This window comes from Neodiprion lecontei, chromosome 3 (genome assembly GCF_021901455.1).
Source record: "Neodiprion lecontei isolate iyNeoLeco1 chromosome 3, iyNeoLeco1.1, whole genome shotgun sequence".
NCBI lineage: Eukaryota > Metazoa > Arthropoda > Insecta > Hymenoptera > Diprionidae > Neodiprion > Neodiprion lecontei.
In genome coordinates this window covers 247,781-260,742 of record NC_060262.1, presented here as the reverse complement: position 1 = coordinate 260,742, position 12,962 = coordinate 247,781, and the positions used below count along the sequence as shown (strand labels likewise).

The following is a 12,962-nucleotide window of genomic DNA, read 5'->3' as shown; positions in this document are numbered from 1 at the left end:
TGTAACTTTCGATGCGTTGATCGCAGCGTATCGGGACTGCGCCCAATCGATTTCCCTCGCAAAATTACGTCGGAATGGTGCCACAATTAATTTATTCCAGCACTTTTAAAAATCGCGAAAATTTTCGCCAAAAATACAAAGGGGTTAACCTTCCTTTTTTTTTGACCAAAAAATTTTTCGTCTCAGAATTGATTCGTATGACTCTTTCCCGACCAATTGGACCCCAAGGAACTCAGAAAACGCAGCAAAAAGAGCGTGGGATCAACGGGAGAGAAGATACGAGGAAAAAAGCTCCTGCTGAAAAATGTCGATAATTCAGGTTTTCGTTTTTTGGCTGTAACTTTCGATGCGTTGATCGCAGCGTATTGGGACTGCGCCCAATCGATTTCCCTCGCGAAATTACGTCGGAATGGTGCCACAATTAATTTATTCCAGCACTTTTAAAAATCGCGAAAATTTTCGCCAAAAATACAAAGGGGTTAACCTTCCTTTTTTTTGACCAAAAAATTTTTCGTCTCAGAATTGATTCGTATGACTCTTTCCCGACCAATTGGACCCCAAGGAACTCAGAAAACGCAGCAAAAGGAGCGTGGGATCAACGGGAGAGAAGATACGAGGAAAAAAGCACCTGCTGAAAAATGTCGAAAATTCAGGTCTTCGTTTTTTGGCTGTAACTTTCGATGCGTTGATCGCAGCGTATCGGGACTGCGCCCAATCGATTTCCCTCGCAAAATTACGTCGGAATGGTGCCACAATTAATTTATTCCAGCACTTTTGAAAATCGCGAAAATTTTCGCCAAAAATACAAAGGGGTTAACCTTCCTTTTTTTTGACCAAAAAATTTTTCGTCTCAGAATTGATTCGTATGACTCTTTCCCGACCAATTGGACCCCAAGGAACTCAGAAAACGCAGCAAAAGGAGTGTGGAATCGACGGGAGAGAAGATACGAGGAAAAAAGCACCTGCTGAAAAATGTCGAAAATTCAGGTTTTCGTTTTTTGGCTGTAACTTTCGATGCGTTGATCGCAGCGTATTGGGACTGCGCCCAATCGATTTCCCTCGCAAAATTACGTCGGAATAGTGCCACAATTGATTTATTCCAGCACTTTTGAAAATCGCGAAAATTTTCGCCAAAAATACAAAGGGGTTAACCTTCCTTTTTTTTTGACCAAAAAATTTTTCGTCTCAGAATTGATTCGTATGACTCTTTCCCGACCAATTGGACCCCAAGGAACTCAGAAAACGCAGCAAAAGGAGCGTGGGATCAACGGGAGAGAAGATACGAGGAAAAAAGCTCCTGCTGAAAAATGTCGATAATTCAGGTTTTCGTTTTTTGGCTGTAACTTTCGATGCGTTGATCGCAGCGTATTGGGACTGCGCCCAATCGATTTCCCTCGCAAAATTACGTCGGAATAGTGCCACAATTGATTTATTCCAGCACTTTTGAAAATCGCGAAAATTTTCGCCAAAAATACAAAGGGGTTAACCTTCCTTTTTTTTTGACCAAAAAATTTTTCGTCTCAGAATTGATTCGTATGACTCTTTCCCGACCAATTGGACCCCAAGGAACTCAGAAAACGCAGCAAAAGGAGCGTGGGATCAACGGGAGAGAAGATACGAGGAAAAAAGCACCTGCTGAAAAATGTCGAAAATTCAGGTTTTCGTTTTTTGGCTGTGACTTTTGATGCGTTGATCGCAGCGTATTGGGACTGCGCCCAATCGATTTCCCTCGCAAAATTACGTCGGAATAGTGCCACAATTGATTTATTCCAGCACTTTTGAAAATCTCGAAAATTTTCGCCATAAATACAAAGGGGTGAACCTTCCTTTTTTTTTGACCAAAAAATTTTTCGTCTCAGAATTGATTCGTATGACTCTTTCCCGACCAATTGGACCCCAAGGAACTCAGAAAACGCAGCAAAAGGAGCGTGGGATCAACGGAAGAGAAGATACGAGGAAAAAAGCACCTGCTGAAAAATGTCGAAAATTCAGGTCTTCGTTTTTTGGCTGTAACTTTCGATGCGTTGATCGCAGCGTATCGGGACTGCGCCCAATCGATTTCCCTCGCAAAATTACGTCGGAATGGTGCCACAATTAATTTATTCCAGCACTTTTAAAAATCGCGAAAATTTTCGCCAAAAATACAAAGGGGTTAACCTTCCTTTTTTTTTGACCAAAAAATTTTTCGTCTCAGAATTGATTCGTATGACTCTTTCCCGACCAATTGGACCCCAAGGAACTCAGAAAACGCAGCAAAAAGAGCGTGGGATCAACGGGAGAGAAGATACGAGGAAAAAAGCTCCTGCTGAAAAATGTCGATAATTCAGGTTTTCGTTTTTTGGCTGTAACTTTCGATGCGTTGATCGCAGCGTATTGGGACTGCGCCCAATCGATTTCCCTCGCGAAATTACGTCGGAATGGTGCCACAATTAATTTATTCCAGCACTTTTAAAAATCGCGAAAATTTTCGCCAAAAATACAAAGGGGTTAACCTTCCTTTTTTTTGACCAAAAAATTTTTCGTCTCAGAATTGATTCGTATGACTCTTTCCCGACCAATTGGACCCCAAGGAACTCAGAAAACGCAGCAAAAGGAGCGTGGGATCAACGGGAGAGAAGATACGAGGAAAAAAGCTCCTGCTGAAAAATGTCGATAATTCAGGTTTTCGTTTTTTGGCTGTAACTTTCGATGCGTTGATCGCAGCGTATTGGGACTGCGCCCAATCGATTTCCCTCGCAAAATTACGTCGGAATAGTGCCACAATTGATTTATTCCAGCACTTTTGAAAATCGCGAAAATTTTCGCCAAAAATACAAAGGGGTTAACCTTCCTTTTTTTTTGACCAAAAAATTTTTCGTCTCAGAATTGATTCGTATGACTCTTTCCCGACCAATTGGACCCCAAGGAACTCAGAAAACGCAGCAAAAGGAGCGTGGGATCAACGGGAGAGAAGATACGAGGAAAAAAGCACCTGCTGAAAAATGTCGAAAATTCAGGTTTTCGTTTTTTGGCTGTGACTTTTGATGCGTTGATCGCAGCGTATTGGGACTGCGCCCAATCGATTTCCCTCGCAAAATTACGTCGGAATAGTGCCACAATTGATTTATTCCAGCACTTTTGAAAATCTCGAAAATTTTCGCCATAAATACAAAGGGGTTAACCTTCCTTTTTTTTTGACCAAAAAATTTTTCGTCTCAGAATTGATTCGTATGACTCTTTCCCGACCAATTGGACCCCAAGGAACTCAGAAAACGCAGCAAAAGGAGCGTGGGATCAACGGAAGAGAAGATACGAGGAAAAAAGCACCTGCTGAAAAATGTCGAAAATTCAGGTCTTCGTTTTTTGGCTGTAACTTTCGATGCGTTGATCGCAGCGTATCGGGACTGCGCCCAATCGATTTCCCTCGCAAAATTACGTCGGAATGGTGCCACAATTAATTCATTCCAGCACATTTAAAAATCGCGAAAATTTTCGCCAAAAATACAAAGGGGTTAACCTTCCTTTTTTTTTGACCAAAAAATTTTTCGTCTCAGAATTGATTCGTATAACTCTTTCCCGACCAATTGGACCCCAAGGAACTCAGAAAATGCAGCAGAAGGAGCGTGGGATCAACGGGAGAGAAGATACGAGGAAAAAAGCACCTGCTGAAAAATGTCGAAAATTCAGGTTCTCGTTTTTTGGCTGTAACTTTCGATGCGTTGATCGCAGCGTATCGGGACTGCGCCCAATCGATTTCTCTCGCAAAATTACGTCTGAATAGTGCCACAATTTATTTATTCCAGCACTTTTGAAAATCGCGAAAATTTTCGCCAAAAATACAAAGGGGTTAACCTTCCTTTTTTTTTGACCAAAAAATTTTTCGTCTCAGAATTGATTCGTATGACTCTTTTCCGACCAATTGGACCCCAAGGAACTCAGAAAACGCAGCAAAAGGAGCGTGGGATCAACGGGAGAGAAGATACGAGGAAAAAAGCTCCTGCTGAAAAATGTCGATAATTCAGGTTTTCGTTTTTTGGCTGTAACTTTCGATGCGTTGATCGCAGCGTATTGGGACTGCGCCCAATCGATTTCCCTCGCAAAATTACGTCGGAATAGTGCCACAATTGATTTATTCCAGCACTTTTGAAAATCGCGAAAATTTTCGCCAAAAATACAAAGGGGTTAATCTTCCTTTTTTTTTGACCAAAAAATTTTTCGTCTCAGAATTGATTCGTATGACTCTTTCCCGACCAGTTGGACCCCAAGGAACTCAGAAAATGCAGCAGAAGGAGCGTGGGATCAACGGGAGAGAAGATACGAGGAAAAAAGCACCTGCTGAAAAATGTCGAAAATTCAGGTTTTCGTTTTTTGGCTGTAACTTTCGATGCGTTGATCGCAGCGTATTGGGACTGCGCCCAATCGATTTCTCTCGCAAAATTACGTCGGAATGGTGCCACAATCAATTTATTCCAGCACTTTTGAAAATCGCGAAAATTTTCGCCAAAAATACAAAGGGGTTAACCTTCCTTTTTTTTTGACCAAAAAATTTTTCGTCTCAGAATTGATTCGTATGACTCTTTCCCGACCAATTGGACCCCAAGGAACTCAGAAAACGCAGCAAAAGGAGCGTGGGATCAACGGGAGAGAAGATACGAGGAAAAAAGCACCTGCTGAAAAATGTCGAAAATTCAGGTTTTCGTTTTTTGGCTGTAACTTTCGATGCGTTGATCGCAGCGTATTGGGACTGCGCCCAATCGATTTCTCTCGCAAAATTACGTCGGAATAGTGCCACAAAGAAATTGTTGCAGCACTTTTCAAAATCGCGTCAATTTTCGCCAAAAATGCAAAGGGGTTAGCCTTACTTTTTTCTTCATTTTTGGGGCCGGAAATTTTTGGTCTCGGATTCGATTTGTATGACCCTCTCCTGACTAATTGGACCACCAGGAACTCAAAAAACGCAGCGAAAAGAGCGTGGGATTAACAGGAAAGAAATTACGAAGGAAAAAGCACCTGCTGAGAAATGCCGAAAACACAGGTTCTCGTTTTTCGGCTCTAACTTTTGATGCGTTAATCGCAGCGTATTGGGACTGCGCCCGATTGATTTCTCTCGCAAAATTACGTCGGAATAGTGCCAGAAAGAAATTGTTGCAGCACTTTTCAAAATCGCGTAAATTTTCGCCAAAAATGCAGAGGGGTTAGCCTTACTTTTTTCTTCATTTTTGGGGCCGGAAATTTTTGGTCTCGGATTCGATTTGTATGACCCTCTCCTGACTAATTGGACCACTAGGAACTCAGAAAACGCAGCGAAAAGAGCGTGGGATTAACAGGAAAGAAATTACGAAGGAAAAAGCACCTGCTGAGAAATGCCGAAAACACAGGTTCTCGTTTTTCGGCTCTAACTTTTGATGCGTTGATCGCAGCGTATTGGGACTGCGCCCAATCGATTTCTCCCGCAAAATTACGTCGCAATAGTGCCACAAAGAAATCGTTGCAGCACTTTTCAAAATCGCGTAAATTTTCGCCAAAAATGCAAAGGGGTTAGCCTTACTTTTTTCTTCATTTTTGGAGCCGAAAATTTTTGGTCTCGGATTCGATTTGTATGACTCTTTCCCGACCAATTGGACCCCAAGGAACTCAGAAAACGCAGCAAAAGGAGCGTGGGATCAACAGAAGAGAAATTACGAAGGAAAAAGCACCCGCTGAAAAATGTCGAAAACACAGGTTCTCGTTTTTTGGCTCTAACTTTTGATGCGTTGATCGCAGCGTATTGGGACTGCGCCCAATCGATTTCCCTCGCAAAATTACGTCGGAATAGTGCCACAAAGAAATTGTTGCAGCACTTTTCAAAATCGCGTAAATTTTCGCCAAAAATGCAAAGGGGTTAGCCTTACTTTTTTCTTCATTTTTGGAGCCGAAAATTTTTGGTCTCGGATTCGATTTGTATGACTCTTTCCCGACCAATTGGACCCCGAGGAACTCAGAAAACGCAGCAGAAGGAGCGTGGGATCAACGGGAGAGAATATACGAGGAAAAAAGCACCTGCTGAAAAATTTCGAAAATTCAGGTTTTCGTTTTTTGGCTGTAACTTTCGATGCGTTGATCGCAGCGTATTGGGACTGCGCCCAATCGATTTCCCTCGCAAAATTACGTCGGAATAGTGCCACAATTGATTTATTCCAGCACTTTTGAAAATTTCGAAAATTTTCGCCAAAAATACAAAGGGGTTAACGTTCCTTTTTTTTGACCAAAAAATTTTTCGTCTCAGAATTGATTCGTATGACTCTTTCCCGACCAATTGGACCCCAAGGAACTCAGAAAACGCAGCAAAAGGAGCGTGGGATTAACAGGAAAGAAATTACGAAGGAAAAAGCACCTGCCGAGAAATGCCGAAAACACAGGTTCTCGTTTTTCGGCTCTAACTCTTGATGCGTTGATCGCAGCGTATTGGGACTGCGCCCAATCGATTTCTCCCGCAAAATTACGTCGCAATAGTGCCACAAAGAAATCGTTGCAGCACTTTTCAAAATCGCGTAAATTTTCGCCAAAAATGCAAAGGGGTTAGCCTTACTTTTTCTTCATTTTTGGAGCCGAAAATTTTTGGTCTCGGATTCGATTTGTATGACCCTTTCCTGACTAATTGGACCACCAGGAACTCAGAAAACGCAGCAAAAGGAGCGTGGGATCAACGGGAGAGAAGATACGAGGAAAAAAGCACCTGCTGAAAAATGTCGAAAATTCAGGTTTTCGTTTTTTGGCTGTAACTTTCGATGCGTTGATCGCAGCGCATTGGGACTGCGCCCAATCGATTTCTCACGCAAAATTACGTCGGAATAGTGCCAGAAAGAAATTGTTGCAGCACTTTTCAAAATCGCGTAAATTTTCGCCAAAAATGCAAAGGGGTTAGCCTTACTTTTTTCTTCATTTTTGGAGCCGAAAATTTTTGGTCTCGGATTCGATTTGTATGACTCTTTCCCGACCAATTGGACCCCAAGGAACTCAGAAAACGCAGCAGAAGGAGCGTGGGATCAACGGGAGAGAATATACGAGGAAAAAAGCACCTGCTGAAAAATTTCGAAAATTCAGGTTTTCGTTTTTTGGCTGTAACTTTCGATGCGTTGATCGCAGCGTATTGGGACTGCGCCCAATCGATTTCCCTCGCAAAATTACGTCGGAATAGTGCCACAATTGATTTATTCCAGCACTTTTGAAAATCTCGAAAATTTTCGCCAAAAATACAAAGGGGTTAACCTTCCTTTTTTTTGACCAAAAAATTTTTCGTCTCAGAATTGATTCGTATGACTCTTTCCCGACCAATTGGACCACCAGGAACTCAAAAAACGCAGCGAAAAGAGCGTGGGATCAACAGGAAAGAAATTACGAAGGAAAAAGCACCTGCTGAGAAATGCCGAAAACACAGGTTCTCGTTTTTCGGCTCTAACTTTTGATGCGTTGATCGCAGCGTATTGGGACTGCGCCCAATTGATTTCTCTCGCAAAATTACGTCGGAATAGTGCCAGAAAGAAATTGTTGCAGCACTTTTCAAAATCGCGTAAATTTTCGCCAAAAATGCAAAGGGGTTAGCCTTACTTTTTTCTTCATTTTTGGGGCCGGAAATTTTTGGTCTCGGATTCGATTTGTATGACCCTCTCCTGACTAATTGGACCACTAGGAACTCAGAAAACGCAGCGAAAAGAGCGTGGGATTAACAGGAAAGAAATTACGAAGGAAAAAGCACCTGCTGAGAAATGCCGAAAACACAGGTTCTCGTTTTTCGGCTCTAACTTTTGATGCGTTGATCGCAGCGTATTGGGACTGCGCCCAATCGATTTCTCTCGCAAAATTACGTCGGAATAGTGCCACAAAGAAATTGTTGCAGCACTTTTCAAAATCGCGTCAATTTTCGCCAAAAATGCAAAGGGGTTAGCCTTACTTTTTTCTTCATTTTTGGGGCCGGAAATTTTTGGTCTCGGATTCGATTTGTATGACCCTCTCCTGACTAATTGGACCACTAGGAACTCAGAAAACGCAGCGAAAAGAGCGTGGGATTAACAGGAAAGAAATTACGAAGGAAAAAGCACCTGCTGAGAAATGCCGAAAACACAGGTTCTCGTTTTTCGGCTCTAACTCTTGATGCGTTGATCGCAGCGTATTGGGACTGCGCCCAATCGATTTCTCCCGCAAAATTACGTCGCAATAGTGCCACAAAGAAATCGTTGCAGCACTTTTCAAAATCGCGTAAATTTTCGCCAAAAATGCAAAGGGGTTAGCCTTACTTTTTCTTCATTTTTGGAGCCGAAAATTTTTGGTCTCGGATTCGATTTGTATGACCCTTTCCTGACTAATTGGACCACCAGGAACTCAGAAAACGCAGCAAAAGGAGCGTGGGATCAACGGGAGAGAAGATACGAGGAAAAAAGCACCTGCTGAAAAATGTCGAAAATTCAGGTTTTCGTTTTTTGGCTGTAACTTTCGATGCGTTGATCGCAGCGCATTGGGACTGCGCCCAATCGATTTCTCACGCAAAATTACGTCGGAATAGTGCCAGAAAGAAATTGTTGCAGCACTTTTCAAAATCGCGTAAATTTTCGCCAAAAATGCAAAGGGGTTAGCCTTACTTTTTTCTTCATTTTTGGAGCCGAAAATTTTTGGTCTCGGATTCGATTTGTATGACTCTTTCCCGACCAATTGGACCCCAAGGAACTCAGAAAACGCAGCAGAAGGAGCGTGGGATCAACGGGAGAGAATATACGAGGAAAAAAGCACCTGCTGAAAAATTTCGAAAATTCAGGTTTTCGTTTTTTGGCTGTAACTTTTGATGCGTTGATCGCAGCGTATTGGGACTGCGCCCAATCGATTTCCCTCGCAAAATTACGTCGGAATAGTGCCACAATTGATTTATTCCAGCACTTTTGAAAATCTCGAAAATTTTCGCCAAAAATACAAAGGGGTTAACCTTCCTTTTTTTTGACCAAAAAATTTTTCGTCTCAGAATTGATTCGTATGACTCTTTCCCGACCAATTGGACCCCAAGGAACTCAGAAAACGCAGCAAAAGGAGCGTGGGATTAACAGGAAAGAAATTACGAAGGAAAAAGCACCTGCCGAGAAATGCCGAAAACACAGGTTCTCGTTTTTCGGCTCTAACTTTTGATGCGTTGATCGCAGCGTATTGGGACTGCGCCCAATCGATTTCTCTCGCAAAATTACGTCGGAATAGTGCCACAAAGAAATTGTTGCAGCACTTTTCAAAATCGCGTAAATTTTCGCCAAAAATGCAAAGGGGTTAGCCTTACTATTTTCTTCATTTTTGGAGCCGAAAATTTTTGGTCTCGGATTCGATTTGTATGACTCTTTCCCGACCAATTGGACCCCAAGGAACTCAGAAAACGCAGCAAAAGGAGCGTGGGATCAACAGAAGAGAAATTACGAAGGAAAAAGCACCCGCTGAAAAATGTCGAAAACACAGGTTCTCGTTTTTTGGCTCTAACTTTTGATGCGTTGATCGCAGCGTATTGGGACTGCGCCCAATCGATTTCTCTCGCAAAATTACGTCGGAATAGTGCCAGAAAGAATTTATTCCAGCACTTTTCAAAATCGCGAAAATTTTCGCCAAAAATGCAAAGGGGTTAGCCTTACTTTTTCTTCATTTTCGGGGCCGAAAATTTATGGTCTCAGATTCGATTTAAATGACCCTCCCCCGACTAATTGGACCACCAGGAACTCAAAAAACGCAGCGAAAAGAGCGTGGGATCAACAGGAAAGAAATTACGAAGGAAAAAGCACCTGCTGAGAAATGCCGAAAACACAGGTTCTCGTTTTTTGGCTCTAACTTTTGATGCGTTGATCGCAGCGTATTGGGACTGCGCCCAATCGATTTCTCTCGCAAAATTACGTCGGAATAGTGCCAGAAAGAATTTATTCCAGCACTTTTCAAAATCGCGAAAATTTTCGCCAAAAATGCAAAGGGGTTAGCCTTACTTTTTCTTCATTTTCGGGGCCGAAAATTTATGGTCTCAGATTCGATTTAAATGACCCTCCCCCGACTAATTGGACCACCAGGAACTCAAAAAACGCAGCGAAAAGAGCGTGGGATCAACAGGAAAGAAATTACGAAGGAAAAAGCACCTGCTGAGAAATGCCGAAAACACAGGTTCTCGTTTTTCGGCTCTAACTCTTGATGCGTTGATCGCAGCGTATTGGGACTGCGCCCAATCGATTTCTCCCGCAAAATTACGTCGCAATAGTGCCACAAAGAAATCGTTGCAGCACTTTTCAAAATCGCGTAAATTTTCGCCAAAAATGCAAAGGGGTTAGCCTTACTTTTTCTTCATTTTTGGAGCCGAAAATTTTTGGTCTCGGATTCGATTTGTATGACCCTTTCCTGACTAATTGGACCACCAGGAACTCAGAAAACGCAGCAAAAGGAGCGTGGGATCAACGGGAGAGAAGATACGAGGAAAAAAGCACCTGCTGAAAAATGTCGAAAATTCAGGTTTTCGTTTTTTGGCTGTAACTTTCGATGCGTTGATCGCAGCGCATTGGGACTGCGCCCAATCGATTTCTCACGCAAAATTACGTCGGAATAGTGCCAGAAAGAAATTGTTGCAGCACTTTTCAAAATCGCGTAAATTTTCGCCAAAAATGCAAAGGGGTTAGCCTTACTTTTTTCTTCATTTTTGGAGCCGAAAATTTTTGGTCTCGGATTCGATTTGTATGACTCTTTCCCGACCAATTGGACCCCAAGGAACTCAGAAAACGCAGCAGAAGGAGCGTGGGATCAACGGGAGAGAATATACGAGGAAAAAAGCACCTGCTGAAAAATTTCGAAAATTCAGGTTTTCGTTTTTTGGCTGTAACTTTCGATGCGTTGATCGCAGCGTATTGGGACTGCGCCCAATCGATTTCCCTCGCAAAATTACGTCGGAATAGTGCCACAATTGATTTATTCCAGCACTTTTGAAAATCTCGAAAATTTTCGCCAAAAATACAAAGGGGTTAACCTTCCTTTTTTTTGACCAAAAAATTTTTCGTCTCAGAATTGATTCGTATGACTCTTTCCCGACCAATTGGACCACCAGGAACTCAAAAAACGCAGCGAAAAGAGCGTGGGATCAACAGGAAAGAAATTACGAAGGAAAAAGCACCTGCTGAGAAATGCCGAAAACACAGGTTCTCGTTTTTCGGCTCTAACTTTTGATGCGTTGATCGCAGCGTATTGGGACCGCGCCCAATTGATTTCTCTCGCAAAATTACGTCGGAATAGTGCCAGAAAGAAATTGTTGCAGCACTTTTCAAAATCGCGTAAATTTTCGCCAAAAATGCAAAGGGGTTAGCCTTACTTTTTTCTTCATTTTTGGGGCCGGAAATTTTTGGTCTCGGATTCGATTTGTATGACCCTCTCCTGACCAATTGGACCACTAGGAACTCAGAAAACGCAGCGAAAAGAGCGTGGGATTAACAGGAAAGAAATTACGAAGGAAAAAGCACCTGCTGAGAAATGCCGAAAACACAGGTTCTCGTTTTTCGGCTCAAACTTTTGATGCGTTGATCGCAGCGTATTGGGACTGCGCCCAATCGATTTCTCTCGCAAAATTACGTCGGAATAGTGCCACAAAGAAATTGTTGCAGCACTTTTCAAAATCGCGTCAATTTTCGCCAAAAATGCAAAGGGGTTAGCCTTACTTTTTTCTTCATTTTTGGGGCCGGAAATTTTTGGTCTCGGATTCGATTTGTATGACCCTCTCCTGACTAATTGGACCACTAGGAACTCAGAAAACGCAGCGAAAAGAGCGTGGGATTAACAGGAAAGAAATTACGAAGGAAAAAGCACCTGCTGAGAAATGCCGAAAACACAGGTTCTCGTTTTTCGGCTCTAACTTTTGATGCGTTGATCGCAGCGTATTGGGACTGCGCCCAATCGATTTCTCACGCAAAATTACGTCGGAATAGTGCCAGAAAGAAATTGTTGCAGCACTTTTCAAAATCGCGTAAATTTTTGCCAAAAATGCAAAGGGGTTAGCCTTACTTTTTTCTTCATTTTTGGAGCCGAAAATTTTTGGTCTCGGATTCGATTTGTATGACTCTTTCCTGACCAATTGGACCCCAAGGAACTCAGAAAACGCAGCAAAAGGAGCGTGGGATCAACGGGAGAGAAGATACGAGGAAAAAAGCACCTGCTGAAAAATGTCGAAAATTCAGGTTCTCGTTTTTTGGCTCTAACTTTTGATGCTTTGATGGCAGCGTATTGGGACTGCGCCCAATCGATTTCTCTCGCAAAATTACGTCGGAATAGTGCCAGAAAGAAATTGTTGCAGCACTTTTCAAAATCGCGTAAATTTTCGCCAAAAATGCAAAGGGGTTAGCCTTACTTTTTTCTTCATTTTTGGGGCCGGAAATTTTTGGTCTCGGATTCGATTTGTATGACCCTCTCCTGACTAATTGGACCACTAGGAACTCAGAAAACGCAGCGAAAAGAGCGTGGGATTAACAGGAAAGAAATTACGAAGGAAAAAGCACCTGCTGAGAAATGCCGAAAACACAGGTTCTCGTTTTTCGGCTCTAACTTTTGATGCGTTGATCGCAGCGTATTGGGACTGCGCCCAATCGATTTCTCTCGCAAAATTACGTCGGAATAGTGCCAGAAAGAAATTGTTGCAGCACTTTTCAAAATCGCGTAAATTTTCGCCAAAAATGCAAAGGGGTTAGCCTTACTTTTTTCTTTATTTTTGGAGCCGAAAATTTTTGGTCTCGGATTCGATTTGTATGACCCTCACCTGACTAATTGGACCACCGGGAACTCAGAAAACGCAGCGAAAAGAGCGTGGGCTCAACAGGAGAGAAATTATGAAGGAAAAAGCACCCGCTGAAAATTTTCGTCCTAATGGAGTGTGAAAGCTCTGGCTTTGACTCATAGTCTTCAAATTACACACCACTGTCAGCGGTATCGGAATTACCACAAATGCATTTGAGATCGAAGGAGTAGAA

The 12,962-nt window shown here is 42.5% G+C and overlaps 1 protein-coding gene across 3 annotated transcripts in view; it reads right to left on the bottom strand.

Moving 5' to 3' along the window:
- Nucleotides 1-12,962, bottom strand: part of LOC107220093 (exostosin-1) — a 30,251-nt gene that overhangs the window by 11,925 nt on the left and 5,364 nt on the right. The gene's annotated exons all lie outside the window — the stretch shown is intronic.